The following is a 13,151-nucleotide window of genomic DNA, read 5'->3' as shown; positions in this document are numbered from 1 at the left end:
GGGGTTACACTGTCTGTTCCTAGAATTGGCTGAACGTTTTCCCAGGCCTCCATGGTGCCTGTTAGACAACTGACCTTTTTGCAATAAACCTATTTTATTCACTAAGTCGTTGTCAGCGGAAGTTTCCTTTCATCAACTGCATATCATCATCATCAGAGAAGATACGACAATGATCCACAGGTTGATCTTTGACCTCAATATTGTCTTTATGGACTGGACTGCAGTTGTTGTCTTCCAACAACTGGGTGGTGTTGCAGCTGCCCCGTGGAATTTTGGTAGGAATGAAGACTGGGCCCGGTTTCCAGGACGTAGTTGCTATATGGTTGGCAAAAGCCTCAGGTCGTTGGTACTACCACGCTAGTTATGTTAATGCAGGTTGCGGGCTTTTTGGTACAGCACTTTGTCCAAGCGTCGGAGCCAACACGGTTTGATCTAAATGATCTGAGTGGTCGGGGGACGGACACAGTCTCTATGGGATGTTGGGTGGGTGACTGTACTAATGGAGGAGCAGAGAAGCGTGTAAGACTGCAGCTCTGCCTCCTGGTCTCGACTCTGGATTGTCAAGTTTTAGGACTAATAAACTTTGCCATATTTCTAGATAAGAGCGCAGCTCCGTCCAAAGTGGGATGGATGCTGTCTCTTCTAATGAGACCAGGTTTTCCCCAGAAAGACTTCCAATTGTCTATGTATCCCACATTATTAGCTGGGCACCACCTCGACAGCCAGCGGTTAAATGATGACATGCGGCTGTACATGTCATCACTGGTCAGGTTGGGCAGGGGACCAGAGAAAACTACGAGTCCAACATTGTTTTGGCAAAGTTACACACCGACTTCACATTGATTTTGGTGACCTCCGATTGGCGTAATCGGGTGTCATTAACGCCGACGTGAATTTCAATCTTACCAAATTTACGATTAGCCTTCGCCAGCAGTTTTAAATTTGAATCTATGTCGCCCGCTCTGGCCCCCGGGATGCACTTAACTATGTTCGCTGGTGCCGCTAGCTTCACGTTCCTGACTATGGAGCTTCCAATGACCAGAGTCTGGTTCTCAGCGGGTGTGTCACTGAGTGGGGAGAATCGGTTGGAAACCTGAAGGTGGTGGTGCACTGTGGGCTTCTCCTTTGGACTATGTTTCCTCCGGACAGTCACCCAGCCGCCCTGGTTTCCCGGCTGCGCGGGAACCGCCGGGGGAGTAGGAGCTAAGCAAGGTCGGCCCGCACCGGCTACTGGGGGCTGGCTAGCTACAGCTGACTTATGCTCCATGGTGCGGAACCGTGTCTCCAACTCACTAAGCCTCGCCTCCAGTACAGCAAATAAACTACATTTATTACAGGTACCAGTTTCACTAAAGGAGGCCGAGGAGTAACTAAACATATGGCACACTGAGCAGGAGACTGAGAGGGAGAGAGAGAAGCCATTGCAGTGGTTTTAGTTTTAAGAAGCTAGCTAGTGATTTAGGTAAAAACTACAGAAATAACGAGATTATCACCACAAGAAGTGAGAAATATGTGTGCAGGTTTGTAAATTTAAATGTATAGCTGGTGGTTAAGAAAGTAAAGCGTGAAAATGAAAAAGGAATGAGAGACGCTGTTGATAGCGCAGTACACGGAAACTCCGATAGCCGGAAATGACGCTTACCGTAACAGCATATAACAGATTATGGCCATATTGTGAGCTGCAGTCAGAGATGCTGTAGTCATCATCTGATCCGTACGCTACCTGGTCATAGCTCCTTGCCTGGATTTCTGCATATGGCAGTCTCCTGCTCCTACGCTTGGAGTGTCTATCCCTGGGCAGTGGATGGACCTGGCGGTTATGCTCAGTGTCCCTATGTGGTCTTTTGTCACCCCCTTTTCGTTGGTTGTGAGGGTGAACTTTTGGGGCAGCTGACCTGTCTGACACCTTGGTGTGTGAGCTGGGTGGCTCACTTGTCATCCCTCTTGCTTTGGACGAGACAATATTTTCCCAAACTACCTGTGTCATCTTCGGTATCTCCTGCAATGAGGGATCACCTTCGTGTGTCCTGAGTACAACATGAGTACGCACACATGGGTGGAGGTTTCTCAAGAATAAGGCCTTGAAGGTGGAGCTTTCTTCTAAGCCTGGTGCATTCTTTCCCTGGAAATATGTGTGTCTCAAACGTTTGTAGTACTCTTTGGGATGCTCACGACGGGCATGCTTGGTTTGCAGGGCTGCAACTATTGCTGTGGTCTTGTCAGCAGCGCAGGAAAACTCCTCTGTGAGTGCTAGACGCAGCAATTTATAGTCATTTCTGACACTGGGAGGTCGTGACTGTATAAACTTGTGGACTGCTTTAGAGCTGGTTTTCCACACAAGTCTAACTTTCTCCCTTTCTGTTGCATGGGGTAAGTCAATTAGGTTGTAGTCTAGCTCCCTGAAATAGTCCTCAATTTGGTGATCACAGTTATCTGAATCAAACTTGTCAATGCTTCTAGCTAGAAGCTCAAGCTCTTCAAGGCGGGGACCCTGTGAAGACGAGACTAAGCTAGTGTCATTGATATGTAAATCATGCCCTACACTTCTCTGTGGTGGAAGAACAGGGGCTGAACAGCGGCCACTCTCACGGTGATGCAGAGGGGAGGCTGAACAGTCCTGGACTGTTCTAGTCCCATCTTTGGAGGGACAAGCATGGAGAAATGTGTTGTGCATTGACGTGAATGAGGGACCTGGGACAGAATATCTTCTAGAAGATATACTAGACAACTCCTCTATGTCTGTTTCAGAGGGATGGGAAGTCAGGTGGCTTTGAGCTCGGTCTCTCAACAGAGGCTGAGGAGCTGACTTCATTCCCAAGAACTTGTGTTCAGGTGGGAATAATTCATGTCCTCTGTTTGGGGAAAGAGTTAACCTGTCACTTATGGAAGAGTGTGAATCGGAGTAACCGGAATCACACTGGCTGATCGACTCTGGTTGGGCCAAATGTTCTGATTTCAGTCTGAACATTTCTTCTTTCTGCGAACAGAGATCTAACTCTGCTGTGTGCAGGTCTTCTAAGTAGCGCAGGGCTTTCTTATTAGCCATCTGAACCTCATGGAAGAGGCTAGCATTTTGCGCTCTCAGGATTTCTACCTCCTTCTCTACGGCTGCTCTGCTCTTAAGGGCGAGGCTGGTTTGCCTGTGAAAAGTCAAGAGCAAGCATTTTAACAAGGAGCCCTTGGATGCAGTCTGTGCATCACACCTGCTGTTTAGTCGGGAGTCTCTCTTCTGTACACTCACTGAAATTCAATCTGTTGATGAATTTGGGGTAGCCAGGCTTTAGGCTCTGTGCTACGGAAGAAATAAACTGCTCTACACAGGGGTTCTCCATTGTTGCCTGAAAAGGGGTGAGGTAAAACAAGTTATCAAATGCAAGAATTTAACAGTGGTTGGCTGTGGTGTTGCGGTGGCAGACACCTTGAAGTGTAGCTTGGCGAATACACTAGCCTAACCAAAGACTGTGGTGGCCTACACTAGAGGGTAGCTGTGCACTATCTAGTTGTTGTGCACTGGATGGAGCAAGCTTAGTTATTGGCAATATCATCAATAAGATTTAGCACTTATCAGTGTACTTATCAATATCAGTAAAAATTATTTATTAATTAATAATATCGGAGCACCACCCTGGTATCAGGGACCAATAACAAACTGGAATACAGTCTCAAAAAGGATATTCACTTAAAAATGTTGATAGCTAAATCACTATCTTACATTTATAAGGGTGAATAAAAGGGGAACTCACTTAAAAATGTCGATATTTAAATCACTCTTATGTTTATAAAGTGAGTGAAAAGGCATGAATCCGAGCACTGACTATCTTAACCAGCTATTACCACAACATATATGCACAGTAATCAAACAACTACTCTTTATTTGAACTAGTATTATTGATTACAAATCATTGTGCTTTGTTGAATAAACTCTGTTGTGCATTTAAACATCTGCCATTCAACAATCTAAAGACAGCTATCAATACAAATTGTTAAACACTCAAAAGAAGATATATATACAAGCATCCAGCGTGTGTGTGTGTATCTGTGTGTGAGGGAGAGTGTGTGTGTGTGTATGTATGTGAAGGAAAAAGGGGGGGTGAGGAGGAGGCTGCAGAGTGGCGACGCACTCACGTAACTGAATACGTCACTCCAATATGGCGGACGAGCTCACGAGATGTGACTAGAGGGAACGAGAGTACAGTGGAGGCTGAAATCCCTTCCCTGAGCACTAGAGGCAGGGCACTACTGAGTGTGTAATAGCGACTGTAATTACCGGTCTTAACACTAGGGGCAGGGTGCTGCCGGGTGTTGTAACTGCTGTAATTACGAGCTTAAACACTAGGGGCTGACTGCTAAAAGTGTAATGGCGACTGTAATTACAAGTCTGAACTCGAATTAGACTGTAATGACGCCGACCGTACCTAAGGGGACGGTATGAATGCGTGTATGTATGTGAATGTGATGTGGGTTAGTAGGAAGAAAGAGGAAAGGAAAGCATTCAACACAAAACACTGCAACTATGGTTTTTAACCGTCACAGGAGCGCACAATAACCGTATGTCTATCACTCAGCAGCTCGATCAGCAAACTCCGTTTACCGATGGCGGCGCCAGTCCTATAACTGATAAACTCACGTTACTGGCTCTCCACGTGTTGGTTATAAACACAACAAAGTCCCTGCGTGGGCTTACGCACAAAACAACGCAGGAGACAAAACAACAGCAGCAAAACACACAGTTTTAACACTGGACACGGCGGTCCGGCACTTTAGCTTATAAGCAAAGGTAGCACACTTAAATCCTAACTGTCTCTGCCCAGACACAAGCCTCTTACGTGAAATCACTTTGTGAGCGATTGGTGTGTGCAAATCCTGCACGCCTGGCGAGTTTCAGTCCGGCTCGGGTGGCAGCGAGGAAAGGGTCCGTTGAGTCGCTGTGTTAGCGGGGAACGGTGCGCTGGTCCGCGAGTGGCAGCGAGAGTCGACTTAGAGGGAGAAGAACGTGGGTGATCTTTCCCTGGAGAGAACAGCGTACTGTCTCTCCCTTCTGCAGGTAAAAATTGAGGGAAAAGCCGCGGGTTGCTCGGCGTTTCTCCTCAGGATCCTAATGAGTCCGGTGAAAGACACAAAAATGAAACTGAAACCAAAAAAAACAAACGGGGCGAAAACAGCCAGTTGCTCGTCCAGCGATTGTGGGGAAAGCTGTTACCTAGGTTTAAAGGGGGGGGAAGACATCCGATCAGAAAACACCTCCTGTAGTAACTTTACGTTACAGTGGAAAGGTGGTGTGTCTTAGGTGTTCACTGGTTAGAAACGTTTAGTGATGTCATGGCCGTACTGGGAGTTCCTTGTGGAGTTGGGGAGTTTTCCCCCAATGAGAACTCCTGGTGTTGGATCCTGGCCATGCCCCCTACCTGGGTTTATTGGAGGCAACGGCAACAAGTTCTGACGCCTGTTTATTTTATTGCCCTTTGTTTAAAGTCTGTTCCTTTGTTAGGCTTTTTCAGGTACATGTAGGCCGCTCTTTGTCTGGCCATGTGGCGAGGCACAACATAGTGGAACTGGTGGGAATAGCAAACTGAGGCCAATTAAGGTAAATGTAGATTTACACAAAATAGATTTGCTCACCAAAATTACGATGACTCTCTAACTGAAATGCACAGCAGTAACAGTCAGGAATGTCTCTTTAAGTTACTCAAGCTGGAACACGTGGCAGTTGCAGCTAGGTATTAACTTCACAGGGCTGATAGCAAACTGTGGCTCTCTCTCAGGCTCTATTTCTTAATCAGGCTGAAATGTACGGCAGTAACAGCCAGGTTCAAGCTCTAAGTTCACAGGGCCGGTGGCACGCTGTGTCCTAACAAACAGGAAGCACTTTAGTTAACAGCGAATGGACAGATTGCATTGAATATGTGACATTCAAATGCAGAACCAAATTCTTCCTACAGGGTAGGTTTACCTGAAAGGTTAGCAGCAGTAGCAAGCTCTAAACGTAACACTATGGGCTTTTAATGTTTGCTTTCAAACACAGGCACCAGTGTTAGTATTAGCTTTAGTCTTAAGTAACACTGACTCTTCAAATTGTTTTTAGCTTAATTTTGTTAGATTAATTTTCACCACAATGCACTTGAAAGTACAGCTGGAAGTACTTCTGTGATGGACTAGTGGTTAAATATGATAATTTTGTTCGCTTTAAAGTTTTTTCAAAAATTTTGGTTTTGACCAAAATTCTGCTGAAAATTAATATTGTACAAATATGAACAACTGCCAACAGTACTCTGCCTCACACGGAGCACCATTTGTTGTGCTTTAACAAGTGGTAAAGTTCAATTTGGCTATCAGAAATAATTAATAATCATTAAAATGAATGGAACTTTGAATAAAGTCCACCTCATATGTGTGTGATAAGGCTGAGGAATGTGAGATGGGCCCACAAAGGTGGGGGAGAGCCCAATGGTGATGGCCAGACCCCTGGGGTGTGGGGCAAAGGAGACAAAAGAAGCTAAGTGCTGTTAGCTTTTTCCCTCAGTGGCCTGTTGAAAACTGCGTGTGTGTGAGATAAAGGTTAAGAAAAGGTGGTTAGTTGTGTGTAGACTCTGTGTGAACAAACTAACATCAACTACACTTAATGGCAACACAGTAACTACAACACAATTCAATTCAATTCAATTTTATTTGTATAGCCCAATATCACAACAGAGTGTCTCATAGTGCTTTACAAAGTTCACTGAAATAAACAAGTGTAAGCGAACAAACAACCTAATAAAGAGTCCAGCAGTCGATGAGGCCAAAGGATCAGTCCAGTGGATCTGTCCAAGGCATCACCTGCCCTTTATGACCCTCCTTCTTCGGGAAGGAAAAACTCAAAAAACCCAGTGGGAAAAGAGAAACCTCCGGGAGCACCACAGTGAAGGAGAGATCCAGCTCCCAAGGACGGACAGGCTGTAGCCTTGGACATACGCACATCCATTGGCTGGTGGAGAACCACATAAGCGGGGCCAGGACCAGGATCCATAGGAACCAGGGAACCACATCAGCAGAACCAGGACCAGGATCCACAGGAAGCAGAGAACCACATCAGCGGGACCGGGTCCAGGACCCACAGGAACCAGAGAACCACATCAGCAGGGCCAGGACCAGGATCCACAGGAACCTGATCACAATCACAATAATCAAACTCAATGAACATTAAAGCAAGTCAATACATTAACAGGGGTAAACCACGTATGCATTAATGTTATGCTAATTATGCCCAGTTAGAGTTTGTTGCCAGTCCTGAAAGGGGAGAAGAAGTGTCTTTGAGGATGCTGCTTTCTAAGTCTGTTGCTGGAGGAAAGGTGTGGTTCTTGTCCGTTGCTGTGTGGTTGCAGGCTGGAGGAATCCGGTCGCTCCTTTGTTCCTGTTCGTTAGCAGCTCTGTGCTAACTTGCTGGTGTGCTCCTGTTGTTGGTTCTGGTTATCAGCTGGCAGACTCTGGGTTGTGCCTGCTGGCGCTGATCTGCTTACTTCAGGCAGGACCTTGTGTCGCTACCATGAAGGAGGTGGCTGCTCTGGTACAGGCCACACTGAGGCAGAGCTTAGCTGAATTGAGCTTCTCTCCTCTTCAGGAGAGAGTTGTCTCTCCTCCAGGAGAAGACAATGGGTAAGAGTGGTCTCTCTCCTCTTGAGGAGAGGTGTCCAGAAAGACAGTTGTCTCTCCTCCAGGAGAAGACAACGGGAGAAAAGAGAGCTGGTCTCTCCTCTGCAGGAGAGACGTCAGGAAAGAGTGAGTTCAGTGGGGGTGAACTGGTTTTATTGGCCTGAGGTCGTAAAATTATGTGCCCCCCCCCTTGGCCAATGGTGACTGTGGAGCTGGGTGTGGGGATGATTTCACACCTATCTGTGAAACTGGGGGACATTGGGGAAAGGAGTCCGCTTTACGATTCACTGTATAGTAAAGCACAACATGGTCATAGGTTCCCACTATTTCGGCCTGAGTTGCTGTGACTTGGGACCGAGGGGTGACTGCTGCAGGGCACCGGGCGTTGGCTGCCATGGGTTTTAGACCACAGATCCCGTCCGTACTATTGCGTATGAAAGGTTTACTGGGGCATAAGTAGTGGATGTCTTTGGTCAGGGTGCACATGTGTAAATTTGGTTGCTGTCATGGTAGGCCAAGACCAATGGCGTTTGTAATTTCACGTGCGTGTTGCCCTGCCAAAATCCAACATTTACCACATCTTTTAGTTGGTAGATGTTCTCTGAAGCCACTATGGGTAAATTAACTATAAAAGCTATTTCCCTGTCTTCTGGGTTGACATAAATGGGTACAGTGCTGCCTAATGTGTAGGCTAGGTGGGCCTGAAGTGGTGTGACCATGTCTCTGGTAGCAGCAGTTAGCAAGTCCTGTACCAGGTAGTGGGACGAGATGCAGGGGAATCTTACCTATGGCTAGGTTGTCTACTGAGGATCCAATTTCCCATAGCATGTCTGACATGAGTAGGTTGACCTGGACTACTGAGAATAGGGCGTTTACAGCGCACAGGGTTTTATTCAGGGCTACACTGTGGGTATTAACCACAAGGACAGTTCCCTGAACAGTTTGTCCTATCGTCTGCAGTTGGCCTTGCTGTTGGTCTATCTGGGCCTTGATATCTGGGATTTCAGCCTGTAGCTCTCCTATGTGTCGCTTAACTGTGGACAGACTAACGGCATTCACAGTGGAGAGTCCTAAACTGAACAAAGAACCCATGGTTGCGGCGGCTGCTAGCAGTCCTCCAATGAACAGTTTGGGCCTCTTGTTGTACCCGCTTAGTTCTGATTGGGTGATAGTGAACTTTTGTAGCTGTTACAGCATGTGTGTTATGTCTGCCTCTGCATGTTCGATCACCTTTACGTTCCAGTTGATACCAGCCCAACTGGTTAGCTCAGCTGTGACAGGTATGTGCTTCCTACATACCTCTTTGGGGTTCAACCTGACAAACACCTTTTGCGTATGTAGACGGCAATTGGTGACCAACAGCCCAGGTTGTTCCTTGAGAACAATCCCAGAGCTGGGTCCTGACTCACATGGTTAGGCACATCAACTGGAAAAGATTGGATTTGACACTCTTATATGCAATGGTGTGTTGAATCAACCCCCCTTAATAACTGATCAGTTAGGATTATTTCACACAATGAGATCTCTAACTAGGCGAGGAAACCGTGGACGGCGGACTGGAGAGAGATTGTTTACAAGTTATTTACTGCAATTGATATCACACAAAATACTGTCTCCCATGTACTCCCCCCCCCTAGTGGTTGGCACCCCTGGGTGCTTCTGAGTGTTTTTCTTCCAATTTATGACTTAACTGGGGCATTGGCGTCCCCGACTAGTCCCATGGGGTTTTTCTGTGGCTTAATCTGATTGCGGTGAACCCATTTGAGGGTTGGTTCCCCTTTTCCTTTGGTGATCCTGATTTGGTACACCACGGAGGAGAGTCTGTTATCACATGGGCCTGACCAGCGAGGAAGGAGCTTGTGAGCCTGTTTTCTGCCACTCTGGTTCTCCCTTCCAGTATTCCAGATGTTTCTGTCGTGCTCAAAGTGCCAAGGTCTGCCGTTGATAGCACCTTTCTTTGCCAGGCCGTCAGCTAAGTCATTAAGCTCTTTGTCCCGCCCAGGGACATGAGAGTGGCCTCTGACCTTTTTCCAGTAGACCTGTAAGTTGTGTGTTTCAAGTAACTGGTCGCAGGCCAGGAACAGCTCTTTGTGTTTCACAGGTTTCCTATTTGAAGTAAGGAAGCCATTACGTTTCCATGTGGGCAGATGGCAGGAAAAACTGAGGCGTGCATAGTTTGAATCAGTGCAAATTACCAGCAGTGTGATGTTCTGTTCTACAGCTAGTTGGAGCGTAATGAAAATGGCTGCAAGTTCAGCATATTGGGAGCCCAGGTGGAAACTCTGAGGTTGATATGGTGTGTCATTGTTCCATATCACTCCCACGCCAGCACAGATCTGAGTGTTGTGGGTGAGAGAACAGCCGTCCACATATGCAGTAGTCATATCTTTGCAGACATTTTGATCAAAGTAGTGGTGGCGTGAGGGCTCTGGAGTTACTGAGTTCCATAGTGGGACGGTATCCATAGAAGTGTCCTCAGGACATCTCTGGCAGGCTGCGAGCTCCATGCCCAGTGGAGTCTTACAGTTTTGGGTGTAGTGCACTTCCATGTCAAAGCTTTGTAAAGCCATTAGCCATGAGGCTACACGGGCATTGGTTACCACGCCTTCTCTAATTCTTTGACTGTTAAGGAAGGTCACTGGCTGGTGGTTGGTTTCCACTATCACTTTTTGGCCACCCAGCTAGTTGGAGAAGTGTTTGACAGCCCATACGGTAGCCAATAGTGCCTTCTCACAGTCTGTATTTGAGTTCTGGGGCCAATAGTGTCTTGCTGGCATAGGCCACGACACGTTTGTCTGAGTCATGTAGTTGGCACAATCCTGCAGTGAGGCAGTGATCAGAGAATCCAATCTTCAAGTTGAACTCTCTGTTGCAGTCAGGATAAGCCAGGCAGGGAGCCACGCAAAGTTTGTCTTTAAGTGTGCGTATGGCTTGTTCTTGTGGTTCTCCCCAGACAAAAGGTGTGTCGTTCCTGAGCAAGTCTGTCAGTGGCTTGGCTAAGTCAGCATAGTTTTCAATGAACTGGCGGGAGTAGTTACATACTCCCAAGAAGCTGCGTAGCTCAGAGATATTGGTTGGCACCTTAATATTTGTCACGCCTTGAACTCTGTTTACTTGTGGTTGTACTCCATCTGAGCCCACAAGCAGACCCACGTAGTTTACCTTGGTTTTACTTGGTTTTGGACAAGGAAGTTGTGTCATGGGCCATCTGGACAGAGGAACTTGCTGGTTCAGTTTACGGTAGTCAGTGGTCAGTCGCGTGGTTTTAGCACTGGCCATAGTGGTGCTGAATATGTGCTGTTACAGGGTCGGATGATTCCCCTGTCCAGCAGGTCATCTATGATTTCCTGTACAGGTTCATAAGATGCCAGTGGGATTTTGTACTGTCGTACAAATGTTGCAGGTGCGTCAGGCGGAGTGGGAATGTGCACAGAGTGAATGGAGGTTAGACCACAGTCTAAAGAGTCTTTAGCAAAGGAGTCTTGGTATTTCAAGAGGACTGTGCGAAGTTTTGCACGTTCTTCATCACTGTGTAGGGCATTAGCTTCAGCTACCACCTGTTCTATCTGGGCTGCAATCCCTGAGTCTGGTGCAACCATTGAGTTTGGTATATCCTCTGGAGACCCACCTTTTGTAGGTTGTGGGTCTAGTTCAGAGGTTATTGTGGTGTATGATATGCAGTGTTTGATATGTGTTTGTAGTGAGTATAACTGTGTATAAGTGTTTGGTATGTGCCTTTAGGGCATAAGACATGGTAGTGGTCAGTGTTTCTCTGTTTCGGATCTGTGATCGATTATCTGGAGACGGAGAGACTGGGAACTGCCTGACCTGGCCAGGGGAGATCTGACCTTTGCTCCCCCTTACTAGATACTGGGGGATGATGTCCTTCTAATATATCCTTGTACCCCTAAAACAAAGACTAGAACTGTTATATGGATGAGAACCAGATGTTGGGATGGATGGTCAAGGGGGTATAAAGAAGTGACCAGAGAGGTGGCTCGAGGAAGACGAGGACAGAGAGACAGCAGATTCGGCCGGGGGTTACACTGTCTGTTCCTAGAATTGGCTGAACGTTTTCCCAGGCCTCCATGGTGCCTGTTAGACAACTGACCTTTTTGTAATAAACCTATTTTTATTCACAAAGTCGTTGTCAGCGGACGTCTCCTTTCATCAACTGCACATCATCGACATCAGAGAAGTCACAACAAATTTGGCGTCACGAAGAGGATTTGCAGATGTGGTTCTCGGTGCTGACAGACTTCGGTTGGCCAACTCCTGTCCCAAAGTGACATAAGGTGAGTGTTTTTCTCAATATTTTGAGGGGCACTGGTTGGCACATCGAAGCTGTTGTGCTGCTGCTGGTTGGCTGCACTGTACACTTATCTGTGTGGGAAAAGTGATGATGTGTTGATGTTGAGAGTGATACTCCGTCTAAATTGGGGAAAAAAGGGGGACTAAGATAGAATTAGAGAAAAAGAAGTTGAAGGTACAGAAGTAAAGAAGATAGAGTTAAAGAAGCAAGGATTAAGAAGAGTTAAAGAAGTTACAAGTTGAAGTTAAAGAAGTAAAAGAGAAATAAGAGTAGAAGAAGTTAAAGAGTTAAAGGAATAAGAGTTACAGAAGTGAAGAAGTTAAAGAGTTAGAAAAGAAAAAGTTGAAGTAAAAGTGTAGAATAGCAGAACTAGTAACAAGAAAGCAAGCTAAATAACAATGCATGATTAATGAAAAGCAGGGCCCGCATTTTCTTAACTGTAAGACATGTGTAAATTAGCTGCTAGTGAAAGTTGGCTTTGAGAGATAGTCGAATTGGTAGAAGATAAGAGAAGAAGAGAATAGATGAAATGAAGAAATAGAGAAGAGAAAAGATGAAATAAAGAGAAGAGGTAAAAGAGAAGATATAGGCCTAAGAGAAGAGATAGAAAATAGAGTTGAGAAAAGTGAAATAAGAAGTGAATGGTGCTCATGGAGCATGCATTGTGAAGTCATTGTTTAAGTGATGATTTGCTTTAGAAGAAGTTTGGCCAAAGTGAGAAATTTTCAGGAAGATAGAGGGAAATTAGTCGACTTTAAAATTTAGGATTAAGCGCTGTTGGTGTCTTGTGGGGATTGATGTTTGTCTATTAGAGGAGTTTGTCTTTGTCTGCTGGATCCTGTCTGTGAGTGTGTGTGTGCGTGGGTGTTGAGTGGTGCTGAAGCGGTGTGTGAAAAGTTTGGCAAAGTTTTTGGCTGTGTACTTAATGTGTGTAATGGATTGTTAGCAAATAGATATAAATATGGTGTGATTGACTATAGGAAAGATTAGCAAGGTATAAGAAAGAGACATTTTTGTTTCATTAATGATAAAAACCTATGAGCCCTCTTATAAAGGGACATTTTATACCATTGATAAATGAGTATGAGCCTCATAAAAGGACATTTGTAAATCCTATGAGCCTCAGGAGAGGACGTTTGTAAAGCACATGAGCCTTATGTATAAGAGGACTTAATACATACAATAGAACATATGAGCCTATGCTGTGTCT

The 13,151-nt window shown here is 45.8% G+C and overlaps 1 pseudogene; it reads right to left on the bottom strand.

Annotated features, from left to right (window-relative positions):
* Positions 1-572: 572 nt before the first annotated feature.
* On the bottom strand, positions 573-8,721 carry LOC139208585 (uncharacterized; annotated as a pseudogene).
* Between the last annotated feature and the right edge of the window lie 4,430 nt (positions 8,722-13,151).

This window comes from Pempheris klunzingeri, chromosome 10, assembly GCF_042242105.1.
Source record: "Pempheris klunzingeri isolate RE-2024b chromosome 10, fPemKlu1.hap1, whole genome shotgun sequence".
NCBI classification, from domain to species: domain Eukaryota; kingdom Metazoa; phylum Chordata; class Actinopteri; order Acropomatiformes; family Pempheridae; genus Pempheris; species Pempheris klunzingeri.
This window is presented reverse-complemented; position numbering and strand designations above follow the sequence as displayed.